Here is a 17,252-nt window from a genome sequence, read left to right as displayed (position 1 = left end):
AATTATGAATGAAAAGTGTCTTACTATATTATATAGGTTACTCGTACATATAAATTTAATTTTTCTTCAATATTGGCTATGTTAAAAAGTGACTAGATGTTATTTAAAAGTTGTACTGCAATTAAGTTAAATTATTTACCTTCCAATGTATCTAGTGTGACGACACTATTTGCTGAATAGTTTGTTCAACTAAGTAACTATAGATTGTCAACAACACAACAGGTAACCTAGCCATTCTAGCCTTTAAAATTGCAAATTTATTATACACAACAGCTAAAGAATGCGCCCTATAGATGGACTACAAATTGACAAAACGAGCCGCCCCATCGAAGAGTACAGTGCACGGTATTTTGTCATGAAAAATAAATCAAATTAAAACGGAGCATACAAAGGGATTGACACGACTTTGTGAAATAGCTTTGCCGGCAAAATAAAGGAAATGTCAAAATATTTATAAAGAAATGCGGACAATGTGCGACGCGCCGCATGCCAGCTTTGTGTCGCGATGTCAACTCACTCTATGCAGATTTCGTAGTGAAAAAGTTTGAAGATTGACGTAACGAATCGAGCCGATGGGCGCCCCGCGTGGACGCTACGTCCGCTTGCATTCAATATAAAAGATATTTTGGAGCACCGTACATAATTACTTCTACGAACGTTCCAACCACCTAATAAAGAGTTGTAAGAAATTCCAAGCGCTCTGCTTCGCCAAAGTGATTCCAAATTTTTCACGGTTCAGATTTTCAAAATTAAGGATGTGTACAAATATTTTGAAGGCGAAATAAATTACGTTGAATATATAAACCAGTAAGGTAACAAAGCATTTTATCAGTTGGCACAACATATTATGGTAAACTAAATTGTATTATAAACTAGCATATCAACATTACGGGAATGATTTCAAATCACGAGAAGAATGATTTTGAATGACGAGAATGTTCACAATCAAGATTTGGCCGGTCGCGGCTCCGCGACGAGTCATGGGATGGCCAGTGTTTACTCTGCAGACGTCTCGGCCCGCACTAAAACAATCGAATGCTAAACGTAAACTCAAACACTGATGCACTTTAGCGTGGGAATACAATGCGGGAAGGTGGCACAATTATTGCTTACTTTTAACAAAGAAACTTCTATCTGTGAGCTTATATTTTAAAGTTAACTACCACGCATGTCTATGAAAAATTCAAATGTCGATACGTCGTAATTTGTTTTATATTAAATTCATTTGAATAAATAACCCGTGAGGTCGGTGCTTTAAATGCGTTTATTCAATTGCCAGTGCACTTGTAAGTAGGCTCTGAGGAGATACGGCGCGCCAGGCCGGGCGGGCTATTATAAATTCATTATGCATATTTTTAGTAAACAAGCTGTCGATCACAATGCCCGGGCGCTGCGGGACGCCTGCCTCTGACACCTCGCCTCGCCCGCCACACGACCCACCCTAATAGCACGACTATCTCTCCTATAGGCATACAGTACATCACAAATACCTAACCAATGAAGAACAACCGACAAACCCGTTCCGGTCCCAAAAAAAGCACTTCTCAAATTATCAAATAACACCACATCAAAATCTCATTTCAGACTACATTAATTAAAAAACAACGAGCGTGTCGAATACCTAGGGTCAAGTTTTAAAGTGAAACCAGGCTACCTGAACCGGTGGCGAACGAGGCACTTGCGGACATAATGAAGGCCGTGCGATGGAATTGAGGCAAAAATGGAATAAAACCTCCGAGGATCATCGCACTATACGTAGCAACGGGTGCAGTAACGCGAGACCGCACAAACCGGGACCCCAGGAATTTTCGGAATGAACTTGAAATTTTGATATATCGTATCTTATATTTTCCAGTCTAAACTAATGTAAAATTTATTAAATAAACAACATTATTTTATAGTTCGTCATTCGCCACATTCACAGAACTTAGTTTCCCCAATAATTTATCGCCGCCTCCCTCCGCGACCATAACAATATATTAGGATAATTAAATGGCTCTTTACATTCCTTAACACATCGTTTTTTGTACAAAGCCAGGAGTCGAAAAGCACCGACCAATGCAGACTGGTTTGTGATGTTTTTTCATGTTTTGTGTCTGGTGATGCCATAACAAATAGGCAGGGGTAGTTTTTACAAATTCGATCATTAATTTTCGTCAAGTAATTATCGGTATTCTATCAACATTTCTACTACTAGCTGTAGTATAGCACTTTACGCTAATGGTGATGAAGTTAAAACATAACATAGGGTTTTCTTTGCATATGCTTTATTAACTTACGCGTTATATATAATTCAAAGATTTTCAGAATAAGTATATCATAGCTAAAACGAAAGTACAATCAATTAGTTGACAATTTCTCCAGCTACCATTACACACACGTACCCAATATTTTAACATGTCTGTGTACAGATAAGCCCAAAGTCAACATATTTGTTTGACACGTAAACCCTGGTGCCGCTTTAGCCGTCGAACAAGTCATAAATATGCATAGAGAAGGTAGATCACCTGTGCCCGTTTATGTTCGAAGCCCCTTCATGTTTGTCCACGAAAAATATCACCCTTTGTATAGGCTTTGTTGTACTAAAGCCTCTGTCATCACAGTGGAACATCGCGCACCTATCATTCAAATCTTTCTCGTTCAACCGTTTAATAATGTTGAGATTAGTTATGAACTTAATAATTTTCCTTTATAAAATTAGTATACCAATATGTAACACATTATGTTTTCTTTTCTTTCTTTCAATTTCATATATTATAAGATTACTTTTTCAGAAAATGGACAAGACTATATATAAGTTTAAACTAAAATAGCATTGCTAATTAGCTAAAAATATGGGCTAGGATCGTTATTATATGGAGTGATTTGTTAATCTACCGTAATTAAAATAAAAGTAGTATTTACCAATAAAATAGGTATAGTAAGAATATTTGTTTTGTTAAATAAATATTATAATAGGTAGGTAATCCTTGCAGTTAAAATATCTAGTTTTCATAAGTTTTCTCCTGAAACATTGTAATGAAAACATCAAAAACTGAAATTATATTGTAGGTACTTAAAATTATATTCTGTAACATCTTCGGTTTTACATTGGTATGTACTGGTATTAGAGAAAATTCCAATAAACAGTTTTGATTCTATATTAGTTGTTATTGTATAGTTAGAGGTTTTTAGAACAACATGTCTATAGGACCCTTCCTTACGCGTGTACTGACACGATCTTGGCCACTTCATTCTCATAGAGTAACACACGATAAACGCTAACGAATACAGCCCACAAAGTTTTTTAAGGAGACTTGGGCGCCTTTCACTTTGTTGAAAAAAATCTTTTGAAACAAGACACCGATACGCGGTGTTTGCTTGAGTTACAGAGCACTGTTAATGAAACGTTACACTTCATTCACTCGGATTGTCTTTCCATGTTGGATCCTATTCAGGTAAGTAAACACACATGTCAAAATTAAACCATTGAACACCACAGAAACAAATATGTAAAAATTCTGTAGGAATTTTCATCATTTTGAACCTTACAACTATGAAACTTATGAAACTTTGAAACTATGAAACTTTATAAAAAATGCAAACAGATTTTTAGTAGAAAGCCATCGATAGAACGTTCCAGGTGCAAAATTTACTTTACAACTCGTTCTTATTCTTCGAGTAACTCCCTCGAGTACGATCGGTTTCGTATCTTTCTATATCCAATCATTGCCCGCGGGAATTGTGTATTATTTATAATATCATGATCACCGGTTGTAGCGGGGGTCAATAGTGGAGTCAATGAGAACATGCCCACTAGTTGGAAGTTGCAAGTCATTCGTATGAGCAATGGAATCCACGCTTCCGACGTCCAATAAATTTAGAAGCCTTATGTTTTTGGAACGAAGTTCTTTTATGAGGCGTACAGTAGAGTGAAATGGCAGAAATCGTCCCGTAAGCAAAAGCATCAGAGTACCAGGGTAACAAAGAGTAAGGGGCGGTTAATTTATATTTAATTTTTAATGATTACGAAAAAGCGTAACAGAAACTGTTCGGAGGTTTTATATATTTCCTCGTTATTATTGTTATTATTTTAATTTACACAAGACTTTTTTACATTCGTTTTTGAATAGGAAGAAAACTTCACTCACGGGGATCCCCCGACTACACAATATTTTTTGTTTCAATAATTATTTTGTTTTCATACAACATGTACTCGTACATGGTTGCTGGCTCAAGCGTATGTAATGTCGTCGGTTTCTCCACCCCGACATGTAAAGTATATGAGGCGATTAGTTACCTCGCAATTATCGTCGGCGCTAAATGACGCACGGAAGGCTATAAACATTAACTTGCGTATCGTGCTAATTTTCTGCGTCAACCCTTGTCGGGCCGATAACTACCGCTGATCGATTTGCATCCGTAATTACGTCACTTTTAGCGCAGGAGGTGATGAAAACGCGACAAGTACGTGATTGCGGGCGGCGATGATTGCCCGCCTCTTCCAACCTGACCGGTTATGACTTTTACTTTAAATACGTCCTCCCGTACCTTCTATTTAAAGTGGGAAAATCACAATAATTGATAAGTGATAACATATATTACAAAGTATTGGATTGTGACTCTAGTGACGTACCAAACTGAGTACTTTCTCAGCAGGATGTTTATGGGACTTTTAGGATAAAATCCAGACAATTCATTATCCAACCCGCGATTTACTTCGCTCCTACAAAATAGCATGCACTGCTCATACACAACCAAACTATCCCCCTAAAAACCTTTATTTATGTTGTACATTTTTCCCCCAATCCCAAAAAGCGCCCTTTTCAGCGTTGGGTTATACAGGCTGAAGATTTCCCGCATATAAGTATGACAGTATAGTTATATTAATACTTATAATATAAACTGTCTACTTGAAATGAATTAAATGGCAAACTCATGACGCGTTCGAGCTATCGAAATAAAACGTATTGATTTATCAGTATATCAGAAGTTCATAACTCGAGCCGTCGCGTCGCATTTGGTCCGGGCGGCTGCGCGGCTCGCGCACTAATCTCCGCTCGGTACGGTCGCCGCGATACTATTCACGCCTAAAGCATCACTCCGTTTGAAGCTCATTCTTAGAATAATAAACTATATTTGTTACAACTCAGGTTCGTAATCGCCGCTTTTATTGTTTGTCTCGTCCCAAAGAGAAGTGATCGCATCACCGTGGGCGTAAAGTCAACAATCGCACACATATCACACTATACGTCCTCTTTTGCTGACGGTCCCGAAGAGCCTCTCGATAATATTTTATAAGACAAATAACCCGATAAAGATGTTTTGACGTGAACCCGTGTTCATCGCTCACACTAAAATGCGTTCAGTGAACGCGTATAATAAAATATTTATTTACAATTTTGTGATTTTGTGTAGCAACAAAATAAAACGGTTCGTAATTTAGTGTCAACTTTATTGGTGGCGAGCGAAGCGTTAAGGCGATCAGCCGAATGTATTATACGCTGACAGGACTTCGGGCGGCGGACTTTAACGTACATCCATTAGCATTGTTTTAAAGGATTAAGCGGCGTTTAGGGGCGCATCGTAGGCGACGTGTCGACCGACACGCATATTTTTATGACACATACCATTTATTTTTTTATTTAATCAGTGTGAAATGACTACCAGGTTGTAAGTGTTTGATAAGTTCGAATTGTTTTTGTTTACAAAGTTAATGGATGTTATCCTTTTGAACGCCTTTAACAATATATTCTATCTATTCTTCATTTATCAAGCTTGTAAAATAGGTATCAACCTGATTTCCTTGTTTTGGTAAAACTTCATGTTTTTAATAAATCATTTAAAGGGATTTCAAAACACAGTTTGAAGTTCGAATCCAATACGTTTGGGTAGGTCTGACCGCTAAATTTTATTAGATCCTCCAGCGGTCGGTATCAAATTGCACAAAAGGTTTAGTATTGTTTTCGGTACCCAAATCAAAAGCGATAGCTCCAGTAATTTGACAAAATTACCCGATGAGAGGGGTATCGTTTTTGTAAAAGATCTGTTGCAATACACGGCGATGGAAAAGGCATTTTTAACCCGTATGCAGCCAAATTCTCGGATTAAGAGGCGAGTTTTTGACTGCAAACGTAAGTTGGCGACTTAGAATATTGGTTTACACGTAGTTACGTGCTTCCAATCGATTAATATTTCACCAACGAGTCACTGACATGGGACCATCGTGTGGTTGTTTTCGCTTCACTTCATTTACGGAATTTTGCGGTGTTGACATTAGTATTCAGTGTTCTTAAGAAGTTCCGTATAAGAATGAGGTTTCAACTATATATTATAATAGGATAAAATGCATATTTAGTTATGGTACATATTAGGTGGTTTCTTAATAATATTTAAGATGAAAAATTAATTACTATTAATCTAGAGCCTCAATAGCTCAACAGTAAAGCAATCGGACTCATCACTGAGGGGTGGTGGTTCGATCTCCACCCCGCTGGACTATTGTCGAACCCACTCCTGGGGACACGCAATACAGTGTTTCCTGACTAGTTGGAGAGAAATGGGAATATTGGCCATATTTAAAACTTTTTTTTTAAATATGGCAAATATTCTTTAAAAAACAATCGATATCAGTGTTTTTATCTATTTCTTTTATTAAATCTCAATAAGAAATCTATTTATTAAAAACATATAAATATTTTCTTCTTTAAATTAGAGTTATTCATCTAGCCCTATTTTCGCCCACCTAATGATATTGACAGCTGCATATTGAAAGATATAATCAGTTATTTAATATCAAATATTTAAAACTACCAGTCACCAGTATTATCCGAAACACGTATTTATACAATGTGCGTTAGAAATATAATAATTGTATTATAATATTATTTTCAATAAGATTTCGGTGGATATAACGTAAAATATGTATAATATAACAAAGTATTATTCTTAAAAATATAAAATCTACATCTCGTTGCGAAATTAAATCAAAAAAGTGCCAACCCTAATCGTCGAACAATTCTCTACATAAAAACAACTATACGCAAATTGTATACTCAGTCAACTACCTAATCAATACAAATCAAATATTTTCCATCATTAAATCTTTACCGGTAGTCGACATTTAAGTGCCAGGTATTTTCGCAAATACTTCGGTATGATCAAAGACGTCGGTCCAAAATTAATTATCAATTTGTCGTGGGTGCCACGCAGGCGACATAAATCGATCGGTGTATCTGCCTGCAGCCACATTAGCTACGCTCCAACACGAGATAAGGATAACAAATGCTCAGTTTAAGGTTATCTGAACATCGCGGACATGAGAGAGCTTTTTGCCACTGCGTCCCTCGCTTTGACCTTCTCGTATCGCCTTATAAAATTCTCGGTATGGCTATTTATCTTGAGATTAGATTTATTATGATAAAAGTAAATTAAATTACTGATTACTTTGGCACATGTTTGATGTATGATCCCACTAATATTATAAACGCGAAAGTTTGTATGGATGTTTGGATGTTTGTTACTCTTTAACGTCGCTACTACTAAAGCGATTTGGCTAAAATTTGGAATGCAAATGGATTTTACTCTGGATTAATACATAGGTTACTTTTTATCCCGAAAAAATCCATGTTTTCCCGAGATTTGCGAAAACTGATGATTTTAATGATATGAATGTTTGTTACTTTTTCACGCCTCGACTACTACACCGAATTAGCTGAAATTAGGTATTGAGATATACTATAGCATGGAAAAACACATAGGCTACTTTTTATCCCCGAAAAATCCCTGTTTCCCGAGGGATTTGTGAAAAACTAAATTCCACGCGGACAAAGTCGCGGGCATCCGCTAGTCCATTCATATTATGCCTTGCGGTTTCACCCACATAAATCCTGTTTCTGTAGGAGTATCGGAATAAAAAGTTACGTGAGTGAGTGTGAGTAATAACTAGTTACGCTCTAATTGCTGAACCGATTATTACGAAACTTTTCATATACGGTGGTAAGAGTCATAGCTGGGCATTAACTCGTTAATCCGTTAATCGTTAATTAACGAAGTTAACATTTTGATTAACGGATTAACTTTTAAGTTAACTTTCAAAAATGTTAACGGACCGGTTAACTTCCGTTAATATGCAGAAGTCCGTTAATCGTTATTCCAATGCCTACTATTTACCGCGCGTCGCGATTAACAGGTTTAAACAAGTAAGAAATGATGAAAGATGTTTTTTTCAAAGAAATCAACAAATTACTATATTTATGTTAAAATTATAGATAAAATCAACTAAAAGCAAATTATGGCACTTTTCCCCAGTGCTCATCCTTATTTTTCCAATGGGGATCTCACACAATGATATAAAAATGAAATATTAACCAGTCATATTAACGGATTAACGATTAACGTTAACTTGCGTTAATTCTTCCGGAATGTAACGCTTTAACGTTTAACGAAGCTAACATTTTTTGTAGCGGATTAACGATTAACGAAGTTAACTATTTGATTAACGGTGCCCAGCTATGGTAAGAGTGCAGAAAATAATATAAAGTATCCTTTCAGCCAGAAAATTACTTACTTTCCAAGGGAATACAAAACCTGCTTACACACAAGCGGTAGTACCAAAACTATAAAATTTTTACAAAGTTACGTAAAGTAAGCAAGATGTTTGAAATTTAAATTTGTTTTAGCTATACGTTATAGATGCAAGTCTAAGCAGGTGATTCAAATCAATTGTTCAGATGAATGTAGACACATTGACTGATACCGTTAAAGTTTAATAACCCGCCTAATATTATAACTGCCTCGTTAGCTTGGTTAGCTTTTGCGCTACATCATTATGAAGTCCAGTGTTCGATTCCCGGGATCAGGCAAAGATAAAAATGTTATTGGGTTTTTCAGCCACGATTTTTATTAGCAGTCTGGAGTTTTTTTATTCTATACAAATTAGCATTAGATACAATCTAAAATGGAAGCGGGCTAACTTGTTAAGAGGAGAATGAAAATCTACACCCCTTTCGGTTTCTACACTAGATCGTACCGGAACGCTTAATCGCTAGGCGGTACGTCTTTGCCGGACGACCGTGTTGGCATACCCCCGTACCTCAGAGAGCACGTTATCCCGTGGGTCCTTCGCCAGATCACTCCACAGCTGAGCCAGATCACCCATTGGTGATTGAGAGTAAAGGAATAAGCCTACCACATGTGTTTGTTACTTTTGTGCACTTTGGAATGTCTGTCTGTCTATATGTTTACCAAGTCTATCAAACAGATTATGCTAATTCCACAGTTATTTCGTTAATTTGATACGACGTTTGAGTTCAACGTGAACAATGGTCCAAAGTGTATTATCATCTATCTAATTAGTTATAACTATCTAGTAAATACCAACGTTTAGAACTACACAATCACTCTGCGACTACAGTGAAGTGTTAATTTATATGTATACCTAGGTATTCAAACCTATGATCTATAGAAACATTCACCACATACAAAGAAGTGCTAATTTATTGTATCATATTTTATATCTTTAGGAGCGTTAATTTATATTCTAAACGTGTATTGTAAACCTGGAGGAAAATCTACTTTATTACTGCAATATTTGTTCAAACACAATTTACATTGACAACAATATTGCAAAACGCTGACCTTAAAGTTATTTTCAAGATAACTTGACCTTTATACACTTTATTTTGAAAATAAAGAAACAGCAGTACTAAAGAGCTGGCGTACTGAAAAGTACGAGTATGATCAAGAGATTGCATTTTAAAATGGCGGCGTTTTTAAGCATCTGCGCTGCTAGGGTATAATTATTATCAGGCTACAGGCATATGCGAAATTGGGGTCTCACCTCGGCTCGGCCATAAATAAAATAAAATGAGCGACGTCGGTGGGAGGAACAACGCGCTAATGAATACGCTGGATGACCCAACTCAGCCGCAGCAGGGATCTTAAACGTTGCTATCTCACGTCCCGGCTCTTTTGAACCGCTTCTATTGGCTAAGTAGTGTTGCAATTTGATGGAAATGACCATTTTTATTTTATTACCTACTCGTTCGGTGCCTAGATAAATATATCTTCTCATTGGGTACCTTATATACGTCGTAATACACAGTTTTTCATCTACACAAATATTATAAAGTGTGTGGTTTTGGAGGGTAGATAGATCTACTAAGCCGACTTTGAAAATTCTTTTACCACTAGAAAGCCATGTTATTTGTAAGTTTATCATAGGCTATATTTTATCTCCGTATTCTCACGAGAACGGGAACTATGCGGGTGAAAAGTAGTAATAAGTACGTAAGTGAGGTTGTCTTGAATAATTATAACTTATTAAAGTTAAAAAAATACTTATCAATAAATTTTGTCTCACCACAATATTTAGTAGGTGGATATTATCTCAACATTTCTACTGCTTATACACTTTCAAAACGCTCAAGTAAGTGCTAGCACAATATCCTGCGATGTTAAACATAACCAGGAAAAAAAGTTCCCAGCTCAACATATTGCATTATTATAATATATGCTACATCATTAAAAATACCAAGACTTCTGATTTTTAGCTCGGTTTTAAATGACATATTAGCCTTCGACTGCGATCTCACCTGTTTGATGATCAATTGCACAATAACAACTTTGTGTCTATTATAAAGGTTGAAAATTACTCAACGCGATACCCCCATTTGAATATGAATAGGAAGGCGCCATGTGGCAGGTACCTACATAAAAAACCGGCCCAAAATAATAATAGCAGACAAATGTCCCCCTTAACGGACACAATGACTAGCCTCCGAGCGATCTGTTCGCTTTTGAAATAAGCTAATTTGAAAGTCTAGAGCGCTTTTTCGTACACCGGTGCGATGGACGGAGAGTTATGGACAAGTCAGTAGCTTAGGCGCCACACTCACGAGAATATGACCGCGGCCCTAACACCGAATTACATAGCACCTAAACGAGTTATTCTCCATAAAGCGATGCAAGTCGCTTTATCGGATAAGACGTCGGACTCACTGCGTTTTCCCAGCGCTGTGGCGTGCTCACAGTTTGTCCACATACTCGCCTTCTACTAAGAACTACATTTAAGAGCCTTTTTATCGTAAATTATAATGAAAAATTAGTTGAGAAAACCGTCACTGGGAAGTAAGTTTTAGGTTTTGCCTACTAGGTCAAAATATACAAGTTAGTATGACTGTGTCGAAGATCTTTGATTTTTTCAGAACTGTAAGGAATTGCATACCTTTAGACAAACTATTTGGCAATAATTTAAATTTTTATTAAGGCCTTAAATGTTTTATATAATACTATTTGTAGAAGTATAGTTGCGCATTTAATACAGCCAAAAGCTAGTTAAATACGTTAAAGACGTCAAGTTAGCGCTTGAATACGATCTCATTAATATATACATAGTCTGGTGTGTCCCTTACACATGTTATTAAAACCTTTTTTTTACAATACGTCGTACCGGAACACTAAATCACTTGGCGGTACGTATTATGCAGTAACTAGCCACAGCCAACACCTACTTCCAGGCTTAGCCAATCTAGAAATTGTATTAGCTACCTATTCCTCAATGTTAAAACGCTATATTATAAATCAATTTAAATAAAAATTATAGCAAATATTCTTTAAAAATTGAGTTATTATTCAAATTAGTTGGACATAAAACGACTGAGAGCGAAAGTGAACAGCTGTAGCACCTTTTGCTAAATATTAACATTTATGTATATCTATGTTGCCTCCTTTACCTACTTTGTGTTTTAAACAATAACTTAATGGAAAACTAACTATGCCCCTGGTTTTGCCCATTTAGATCCTATTCCCGTGAGAATGGCAATATAAAATCTATTCCAGACCATCTATAATTCCAAAATTCCCTACAGATCTGTTCAGCTGTTTCATCGTGTTTGAGTAATAAAACATTCATAGGTCCACCACTGAGCTATAAAGCGAAAAATAACAATCGTATATGCACCAACTGATCTGTTTAAAAGCGGTGCCAATTCTGTGGCGTGTTTATTTTATATTGATGAACATACATAAAAAAATATAAGTACATAAGTGCAAACGAACATAGAACTCGTTCTTTTGTAAAGTCAGTTAAAAAGTCATCACTTATATTCTTGTACGTACGTATGCACTTTTCAACGTCAGGCTATGTTATGTTACTTAATTATGGTGATAATGAAAGTCGAACACTTAAAAATAATGTCACGAGGGTTCTAAACGCCCCTTGAAGAGCCCACAACAAAGCTAAATTTGAAAATCGAGTATCGAAAAATTGTTCTTACGTCCATAAATAGAATTCTTGTGCTGAATTTAATTGTATTTTGAGTGAAAGATTGAAGGATTAGCGAGGTTGCGCAGGAGTCGACGCGCCCGGTCGCGGCGCGATCTCTATCGGCCGTCGCCGTGTCGACTGCACAATGCCATCTTTTGTGTTCCGACACGATTATTTATTGCTAACAAACACTGCGCCTACAACAATCATATAACTGTGAAATTTAAAATTATTGAACTCGACCACGCCCGTTTTCACTGCAGCTGGAGATACGAGTAATATGTACTTTGAAAAAATAAACGGTGAACTTTCTAAATGGAAGGAGTTGAGTTGTATTCCCTAGTTCGTATTGTTAAGGAAAGGTTTATTTATTTATTTAGAGCGGTTTCAAGCGGGTGAAGGTAGGTGCTGGATGCTGGCGGCTCGAGACCGTTGTCCTTGGAGGTCCATGCAAGTGGCCTATGTCCACCAGTGGACGTCTATCGGTTGATAAGGTTAGGTTTCATCAAGTAATTCTCAATAGGACCTCTCCTGTAACTCCTGTAAGGAGAAAAGACCTGACCCTTATTTTTCTTATTCAATCGATCGTGCTAGATTAGCCCCCACATTCCGAAAACTTACAACGCTGTGACATCATTGGTTTCCATGGAAAATTCACTGTTAGTGACATTTTATTTATGGCATCTCATAGAAATTAAATTCAAGTTCTAATAAAACTTGTTATAGGCGAATATGACATCGACGAGTATAAAATAGCGGAATCACACCCCTGCACCAAACAGCGAGATCAATTAAGCTATTGATCAAGAAGTTATTATGACTGTGAAGATGTATATAATTACGGGTAATTCTCAAATGCGAAGGATATTATTATACTTGGATACTTTAATTACAAACTGAAGGTTTTGTAACACAAAATCATGTATTTATGTGCGAAATGTCAAGACGATATTTACTATAGTTTATAGAAGTGCTAAGTTCGCAATTTCAATGAATTAGCAAATGCTTACTATTTTTCCCGCTTGGCAAATATTGTGCAGAAATCTAAAAAAATACTTTGTATTTTAAACGTTATTGAACTTGAACAGAGATACAGCTACAACACGAAACCGCACGTTAGTCTTCATAAACTTTTCGACAAATTACATAATAAACACTATTAAGTAAGCTCAAATGAAAATGTTCTTACGAGTATAGTTATCATCAAGCCTCATTCGCGTTCGACAGGGAGAGATCCCGTCTTTCTGCGACCCTTTCATATTTAAGGGAGATATTTTTATTCCGTATTCATTAATTTCACAAGGTGGTCTTTTTACAAGTTCCTGAATTTAGGGTAGGTAGGTATATACATACTCTTGGCATGGGCTTTATTAAAAACTTCGGCATATAGTCCAGGAAAGTTCACCTTTGGTTTCTCTTTCTAACAATTCCATTCACACTGGCCTTAAAAATCCTTTTAGTTAGACTGCTTTCAGTCATCCTCTGTACCAAACCATCTAATTTTGCAAACTATTAATTTAGTCGAATATTGTAAAGAACAATAATTCTTGCAAATAAATGATTATTATTATTACTAAGCATTACCTTTTTCAATTTCAATCACTTCATCCTTATACCACACTTACTAACGAAATTAATTGCGTACTTCAATTTCGTGCTATGGATTCTTTCTTGTAATATTACTTGTACTATAAATATTCCAGATTGTCTTTTCAAACGAACAATCGTTCGTAAACATGCGCTTGCATTTGTCAAGCTGTTTGTTTAGTAGTTATCATTCCAGCGTGGATGTTGCTCGCATTGTCGAGGAAACAATGAAGTATTCTACGTTTAAGCTAAAGTTGGACAATGCAACGGAGACGACACTTGCCGATACTCGAGAGCATTGAGGTTAAGCCGTCGCGTATTTTAATAGATACGAGCGGTATGTCGGCCGTTGTATTAAAACAATGACCAATAATTTTGTATTTATGTCTCATTGCAGCGAAAAGAAGCGATACGTATACACGGAGAGCCACGAAACACGACGTTAAAGCGGTGCGAGTTGCAAGCAATTATAATTATTCATTATGCGAAAATAAATAGATATATAATGCACAAGGGTGTTGTTTTGGATGCCCAGAACCTTGAAACCTACAGTAATTAGGACCCAAAAATGAAGGTTACCTGAAATATTTTCTGGAAGTTTTGAAAATACGTAATCTTACCTAGTGGTAAGGTAGTTTAGTGGTGCTTTTTTCGAATTATCATTTGTTATCTCGTAATTTTCCCGAGAAAAAGAGCACTTATTTTATACCTAGTTATTTACACGATACAGAAATCTTTTTTAATAATTTTTGTGTCTGTCAGACTATCTGTTTGTCCGGGCTAAACTCTAGAACGGCTGAAAGGATTTGAATGGGACTTTCTCTGGAAAATAGAGGAAGTTATTGAATAACATATAGGCTATTTTTAACTTGGCTACTCTTACAGCAACGCTTCTCTATAGCATACAATAAAGCATTATTGCATAGCAAAGTAGTGCTGGCTAGTAAAAAAGTGTCAAGCAGTTCCAAAGTTTTGTGGCCCAAGTATAATCGTTGTTTGTACTTTTAATGCAACGCTAACTGTATTCATGCTGAATGCTAAAGTAAGGTAAACATACTGTAACGCATCATTAACATCTCGAATAAGACAATAATATCTAACAATTTATGTTAAAGGTTACATCTACTACTTTTAAACTGTGTATTTTATTTCATTGACATATTTTCAAATACAAAAATAAATATTTACGACTGGTTTTATTTTCTGACAAACTTGTGAATCGCTGTACCTAATCTTTGCGAACGTTAAGCACGATTTGCATAAACGGAAGTGTAAAGTTAAATATATTAAAATAACAAACGAAAGCGAGACGGCTTATCAAGAGCACGAAGTCGAGTGTTATAGTCAAAATACGATCGCGTACTAACAATCATTATTGAAAGCCATTAGTTTATTAATCGCAACCGCGCCGTGCATTGTTCTACCGAGGACAATTATTATAGCTAGACCAAATAAACCCGAGCCGACATAACCGACAGTTTGCCTTAGCTCGAGAGCTAGTCGATATTTTTGGGTAAGTATTGAGGCAGCCATTTCAGACACGTGATATTTAAGAAATTAAATATCACGTGTCTCAAACGGTGAAGGAAAAACATCGTGAGGAAACCTACACACCAGAGAATTTTCTTAATTCTCTGCGTGTGTGAAGTCTGCCGATCCGCATTGGGCCAGTGTGGTGGGCTATTGGCCTGACCCCTCTCATTCTGTGAGAAGACCTGAGCTCAGCAATGTGCCGAATATGGGTTGATGATAATAAATAAAATAATAATTGAGGCAGCTGAAAATTTGTCCTGTACCTCTTTTATACTACCCTAACCCAGTACTACAGACTTAGCCGGGCAGTAATAGGGATAAATCAACCCCTATATTTACAAAGTGATTTTTCTAAAACTATCCTTGAGGCAATTTCCAAGTTATTTTATTAACACTACAACTACATATGACACATTGGAAGACCAAAAAAACCAAAGCATTTACTCATATATCTAATTTGTACAGCAGTTATATGTCTCACCAAAAAAATCCATAAATTCACTAAAACTAGATGAACAGCAATTTACATAGAATAGAAATAGAATAACCCTAAAAACTAATAATATATTATGTTTTTATACAATTTCACAACAAATTATTCAGCGATGAAACTATAAATTGTGTAAATGTTGGAATTATGTAATGACAAAATGTGCCATTCATTACACCAAGACAGTGAGTGGGATGATAAACCGAGCTCCGTGAGAACACAACTCTATATGCGGTCAGCTGCCACCACTGCAACTGCGGTCCGTGGCGGGCCAACGTTACAATAAATAACTAATCTATCTATCTACAGGGTGCTTCGGGAGTATTTCCCATAACTTCAAGAATTGACGAGATATAGGAGCCGAACTGCATAACTAATATTTTTATAACTAAAAAACATCTTTTTTTCTTTGTTTTCATACAAAGTAATTCAAATAATTCCGACTATCCATGTAACACACGCCTTTATCTGACTTTGCATTTTAAAATACATAAAACTTGGCTATGTCATAATTATAAGGATGCATATAAGGGACACATTTTGAGATCTATTTACAAAAGAAATATTATTTACCCCGAAAATATTAACTTTAGAACACATGTTCCTTGAATATTTTAAATTAATTTTCGTCAAAGAATATAAACCCAGAGTTATAGGAAATACTCCAGAACATCCTGTAGATAGATACATTAATTATTTAGGTCCAATTCTGTACATTGAAGGTATTTTGAAGATTTTTGTTATATATTATAATCGATTCCAAAAATATTTATTTTTAATTTTTTGTCTGTCTGTGTTTTTGTTGACCGAGCGTATCATTTCAATTCGTTCAATACTTTCATCGTAATGAAAGTATTGAACGAATTGAAATGATACTATGCACGATATGAAGAAGGTTATAGGATACTTTTAGTCACGAAAATAAAACAAAAAGGGGTGAATTTACCAAGTTACATTTGTAAAAATACCAGAAAAATACTAAAAATAATTTAGTTCAAATATAAATAGGGGTGAATTACGGTTTGAAAGTTTTCATCGATTTCCACGCGGACGCGGAAGTCGCGGGTCTAAGATATAGTAGTGCGTTAAAAAACGTTTTTTGTTAGTAGACTGGTTATCAACCACTAGTAGATCAATTATTATCAAACCGAGAATAGAATGTTATCAAATATAAGTAAAAAGATATATGAGTAAGCCATACAAAACAGTTTATAAACAAGCGCTAAAAACTATGTGATGGTTTACTGCTCCTTTATTTGAAGTGAACACGAACTAAAATTCGGAAATACCTAGTTCCATCGGTCGTAAACCCTTGAAATATCATGTTGTAAGAGTTGCGTATAAACAATTTCAGCAAACATACGTTCGTTTGTGTACAAAATGCTAGTGCGCGCC

At 35.9% G+C, this 17,252-nt stretch overlaps 1 protein-coding gene across 1 annotated transcript in view; it reads right to left on the bottom strand.

Annotated features, from left to right (window-relative positions):
* Positions 1–17,252, bottom strand: part of LOC112042874 (tiggy-winkle hedgehog protein) — a 53,996-nt gene that overhangs the window by 18,369 nt on the left and 18,375 nt on the right. The gene's annotated exons all lie outside the window — the stretch shown is intronic.

This window comes from Bicyclus anynana, chromosome 12, assembly GCF_947172395.1.
Source record: "Bicyclus anynana chromosome 12, ilBicAnyn1.1, whole genome shotgun sequence".
Taxonomy (NCBI): Eukaryota; Metazoa; Arthropoda; class Insecta; order Lepidoptera; family Nymphalidae; genus Bicyclus; species Bicyclus anynana.
The sequence above is the reverse complement of the archived record's forward strand: the minus strand, read 5'-3'. Positions and strand labels throughout refer to the sequence as shown.